This window comes from Myotis brandtii, unplaced genomic scaffold (assembly GCF_000412655.1).
Source record: "Myotis brandtii unplaced genomic scaffold, ASM41265v1 scaffold136, whole genome shotgun sequence".
NCBI lineage: Eukaryota > Metazoa > Chordata > Mammalia > Chiroptera > Vespertilionidae > Myotis > Myotis brandtii.
In genome coordinates, this window is record NW_005354829.1 from 90758 (window position 1) to 96700 (window position 5943).

A 5943-nucleotide genomic window follows, 5' to 3' on the forward strand; every position below is an offset into this window, starting at 1 on the left:
TGTAATCTTATATCAATACTTCTTGTGGATCTCATCCAATGTGCTTTGTTAGGTTAGTTTCCCCATTATCACTTCATGGATAGTTAATATTGCAGCATCTCATTGTGGGATGGAAGGCTCCTTTTTCACACCCCTTCTTCATATCTACTTGAAATGAACTGCCTCTAGCTCCTATAGGATTATCCTAGGAAAATTCCTGAAATAATGCTTAATCAAATATGCACTCCCAAATGGGTTAAAGGCTAGTTACAAAATGTGGGGTTAGTTACAAAGCTCATGGATGGCTCACTATTGCCACCCGCAGGCCTCCTGGAGGGTGGGCAGTTGGAAGCCAATATGTACATATATTTTTATGTGGGGCTCTCAGAGATTTGACAAATCCAGATAAGAGACGGAGTGAAAATAAAGTAGAGGAACCCTGTGAAAGCTAGCCCGCAATCACCACGAAGCCCATCTGAACACTGTCCTACGATGGTGCCCTGATAATGTCATTCTCCTCATCGAAACCTGCAAGGACTCCCAATCTCTTATCCTATTAAATACAAACTTCTCAGCCTTGTATTTAAGGTTCTCCACAAAAAAATATGCTCAATATAACTTATTAGCCAGATCTTCTAAATGAGGTCTCAAAATCCCATAAAATGTTAAGGTATTATTATAATCAGCAAAAATAAATTAATTAAAATAATTTTATGTAAGCCCCATGAAGGCAAAGCTTTTTATCTGCTGGTATCTGCAGCACTTAACACAGTGAACTCAATAAACATTTGTTGAGTGGATAAAGTATGTTTTCATAAACCATTACTAAATAGTAAATATTGCTAAAACACTAAAATAAAATATTAAAATGCCATTTGAGGCCAAGCACATGACCATTAATGGCTTACAAGATCAGTCGAGAAAAGAAAAGACAAAGTACACCAGCCTCGAAAGCATCTGTCTCTGAGCAAAAGCCGTTCACAGATGTAACAAGGTCATCAGGTGTCACGGGGCAGGTCAGTTGTGAAACTGGGACAAACGACAGTGATTCTTCTGAGGCTCCATTTGAGTGGCATCAGGAGCGGAGAGAGACAGTCACTGTGGCTTTTTGACTGGAGGGGACCCCACATGTATTTAATTTTTGGAAAACAAAAGCAAAACTCTATAACACTTTAAAACAAATCCAAGTTTCAATGATGTCCATACAATGGGCTGGACAAGTCCCAGGATGCCACAGCACTAGGAGGAATTTCCAAGAGCTACTGGTCACTGCTTCTGATCCACTGTCTGGAGTATAAGGAGACAAGGCCACAAACAGGCCTCTGAGCTACTCCCACTTGCCTGGAACAAGTGGGGCCAAACCAAACCGTACAACTTTAACAAAGTTAAATAAAATACTGGGAGGTGGGGAGATGAGGGAATTGACATAGTGTCAGGATTTGCACTAACTTAAGGAAAATGTTTAGAACACACAGGACCAGGGAGAGAGTGTAGGGTAAAGAAAGCCCATTGACCTTTACCTGCCCCTCTCCTTAGGTTTGTCTGTCCTGGTCTCACACTTTAGCCCAGCTCACTCACCTATGTCCCATGCCAGCACCAGTAAGAGGGGGGCATGGCTTACCTTTGGGAAGTTCCCGCAGGGTGTTGGGATTCAGGATCTTGGGTTCCTCACCCCATTCCTCAACTACAACTTGCAATTAAACCTCAGACTGCCACACCTCTGTTGTAAGAAAACGTACCACCGACTCGCAGCTTTGCCCCAGTGCCCTACCCTACTGGGGCGCATGGTGGTACCTTCTTTCTCCTTTCAGGAATCCCTACTTACTTCCTGCTCTCCCAAGAACAGGATCTGAGAACCTCACATGTAGTGAAGCATGAAATACTAATCTGGCCTAAGGTGTTACTTCTACCAAGATTGAAATTTAAATCTGAGATAAAACTAGAAACCAAAGATAGGAGCTTCTAAAGATAAAATTAGAGGAAATAGTCTATTGGCAGAGAATTATAGACTCAACTAACACAATTAGGTGACTAAGAGTAGTTGTGTGAAGCAATTTCATGATGTAAGAACAGTATTCTATTTCAAGTACTTAGACTTTTCTTCTGCATTGCTGTTTCTTAAAAATACTCCTTAGATTTTTATTTTGTTTAAAAATGCAGATTCCTTGGCCCCTTTGCCAATCTACTGAATCAGAGTACCTGGGGATGGACCCTAGGGGTCAGCATTTTATGAGCCAGCTTCCCCAGGTGATTACTATACTATGTGCAGGAGAGTAGGAGACCCACTGCCTCACACTAAAGAGTACTCACTCCTGCTTTACATAAGGAGGCTGATTTCGATTCGGCAATTTCAAAGATCATTCAATTCCTCTGTTATATTTTATACTGAAGGCGCACTGAAATTATTTCTTGTTCCAAAAAGAATTTTTTAAAACCAAGCTGTATCAGTTTCTCCTCTTTAAGTTAAAAAATACATGTTTGGTGCCCTAACCGGTTGGGCTCAGTGGACAGAGCGTCGGCCTGCGGACTGAAGGGTCCCAGGTTGAATTCCAGTCAAGGGCATGTACCTTGGTTGCGGGCACATCCCCAGTAGGAGGTGTGCAGGAGGCAGCTGATTGATGTTTCTCTCCCATCGATGTTTCTAACTATCCCTCTCCCTCCCTCTCTGTAAAAAATCAATAAAATATATTTTAAAAAAATAATTAAAAAGATAAATAAATAAAAAATACATTTTGGTAATCAACTTACTGACATCTGTTGTTTTAAGAGCATTGTTTCAATACTGCCCAAAGAACGCCAAATAGACTGGCCTCAAGCCCCATGCCTTAACACATTGCAGAAGTCCTTGCACATAGGAGGTGTACAAGAAATAGTTTGGTAACATTCAAGCACTTTATAGAAATAGACTAGAAAAGACCAGTCTGTTTAGGAAAGGGTTGAATTGGGAGGAAGAGCCAAGGGAGGAAAGGGTCAAAGATAATAACTCTGAGGAAAAGAAGAGCTGACAATTAACATAAGTAGGAAAATAAGAAGGAGGAACCGATTTAGGGGAGACAGAAAACGAGTCCATTTTCTAACATTTTAAGCTTGAGCAGTAGTGAAACCTCTAATAGGTGATGGTATTGGAATGCTGAAGACAGGGCTTTGGGAATGAGAACCAATGTTGAGTCAATGGGGGACAATGAGGGTTTCCAAGAAGAAAACAAGGTATGAAAATAAAAAAGGGCCCGAGGACAGAACTTGGACCTGACTTTAAATCTAACAGAATAGACAGAGAACGAAAGAATGGCTCTGCCCCTGCCTCATGCCCTAATCCTACAGACATGCCAAAGACTTCAGATCTCCAGAATGAAACCCTGGGGACTTGAGCTCACCTGTGTATCTGGGCCTTGGAATGCGTTCAAATTAAAGAGTAATGAACAATATTCTATGGAGAGTCCCTTTGCTGTTGGGCATGTCTGATAATCTACAAGGAGCAGTGGAGTAGTCATTTTATTTATTTCATGTTCTATGGAGCCAGAAGCAGGTGGATTGTCTAGTAGTAAATAGAATTTGTTCATTATTCTGTGAAGTTAACCTCCTAGTTGTGCTGAATTTCCTGAGAAGCGTGGAGGACTCTGTTGGATTGAATAGTAAATGGGTTTAATATCACATACGTCATTGTTGATGGCTGTGATTACATAGCACTCACTGGAGCTAGTGACCAGAATATAAACAACTAGTGTTTTATTTAAGGCCCTATCAAGGGAGCCAGACTCTCCCTGATATGTAATGTAACAGAGACACCTGCTGGTGAAGTTGTTTCATTCTTAGACAACCACAGGGTGTGGTTAAATATTCATCTATGTAAACTGCCTCGCAGATTCTTGTAGGTAAAATATCCGCCAACCTTCTCCTGTTGCATGTGTATAATTGACTGTCTGAATGTTAGACTCCTCTGCCTTTGTGCAGAGGGATGGCAATGTAGGAGTAAATCATCAGCCAGTCTCAATCACCAGCATTCAAAGTGGATCAGGTGAGAACCCTGAACTCAGAATTTGAGTGTGTCATGCCTGAGAGAGACTTGGCCTGGTGGAGCTGTGGATTCTGGGAGTGTTTGGGTGTACTTCCCACTGGATCTTAGGATGTGACAGTAATAAGTCAAAGATGGCCCCGTATATTGGTTTCTGGGTTGTTGATTTCTTCACAACAGACTGGGGCCCATGAACTCAAAAGCCTGTGGGCACCAGCATCTAATTCTCATATTTAAAACACACTCAACTGTTTTAAACATGGCACAAATTTTAGCTATTGAGAACCTGCCTGCTTTGCATACTTTGAGAAACTACATCCAATATTTGCTGGTCAGATGTTGGATAACTTTGTAGCGATTAAAGACCCCACTCTGCTGCTGTCCTTGGGAGCTCCCTGATCCAGAGACTCCCAGAGGAATGGCTGAGTGGCCTCACCTAGACAGGTGAGACCCCTCTCCCATCCCATCATTACGCTGGGGTGTTCCCTTACCTTCCCATTGTTCTGGGGGGTCGCCCTGGGCAGCCACAGCGTCTGGATGGTCCCATGCTGTGTGGGACTCCTCTGTCCTGCTCCTGCATGCACACTTGTCAAAGTGTTGCCCAAATAAAGCTTGCTGTGTGCCCCTCCCTCCTTATGATCATATGTTTTTCCATGACCAGCCCCAGAATCACTGGAACTCACTACATTGAGCAAGATAGGCCTTGTGTCCGCAGGGAGAAAGAAATGAACTTCGTAAACTGAAATAAATCGAGTTGTTAATGTGGTCATGGCCATACACATCCTCTGTGCCTCTTCTTTATGCTCTTGTTCCCCTTCAGACAGCGACATTGTCTCCAAAGTAGGAGCAAAGAGGGTTTGGTGGTACTGGTGCCCCTGGTTATGCCTTCCCAAAGCATCCCGGGGGCCTGGCCACAAAAGGGATGAAGCTCACATATGAAGGCCCTTTAAATATGCTATGCCCAACTCAGGGAGGCGTTGTCCAGCTGGCGGCAAAACAGCTGGACCTTAGTGTGGCTCTGAGTTCAGTCACGGCCCGTTATGGCCAGTGGAGCACAGGAATGGTGGAGTTGCTTGGAAAGACCGTCCCACCCAGTGCTAAGCCCGAGGAAGGACACGAGGGACTGGGCCTAAAGCCCAGGGGCTCAGTATGTGAAGGTGATGAAAGCTTCACACACTTTGTGGCAATTCCTTCTCCTTGTATGGCTCGCATCTCCCCTCCCATGGTAGTTAAGGATCAAACTGGCTGCTAGTGTCTTGCCTGCACCAATTTCTAGCTCCATTAGTAGCCTCTCTGTGCCTAAGTTTCCTTGCCTGTAAGATGGAGACAATAACAGTACCCACCTGGTTGGTTTGTTGGGGGGATTAAATGAGGTCACAGTTATTTTTTTTTTCTAACTGGGGCAGTGTGCGGTGAGAGCGGAGAGTGTGGAGACTGGAGCCAGACTGCCTGGGTTTCAATTCCAGCTTTATACCTTCTAGCTGTGTGACCCTGGGAAAGGGACTGACTTCGCTATGTCTTGAGTTTTCCTCAATTGTACACTGGGGATACTTGTATCATCCATCTCGTTGGGTTGTTCTATTTAATGTGTTAATAAATATTAAACATTTTAAAGCATGAACTCAAAAGGCTGCGAAGTAAATAAAATAAGTAAAGCTCTTAGATTAGCGTCTTGTAAATCGTTTCTTCACCGGCCTGGCTGTAGGAGAGCTGAAGTTGGTATAATTCTCTAGCTCCTTGGAAGAGAAGTCCGGGGCCCCCATATCTTTATCTTATTGGGTTGTCTTCCTTCTCAGACTCAGAATTTGAAAGGGAATAGGGCGTGAGGACCCTTTGACGGAACGGAGGGAACGGAGGAGAGGAGCTGAACCGGCAACCCTAGTGATGATGGTCGCAGTCACTGGAGCTGGAGCCCTGGGTTGGCAGGACTGGGGCCCCGAGGCCCGGGTGTG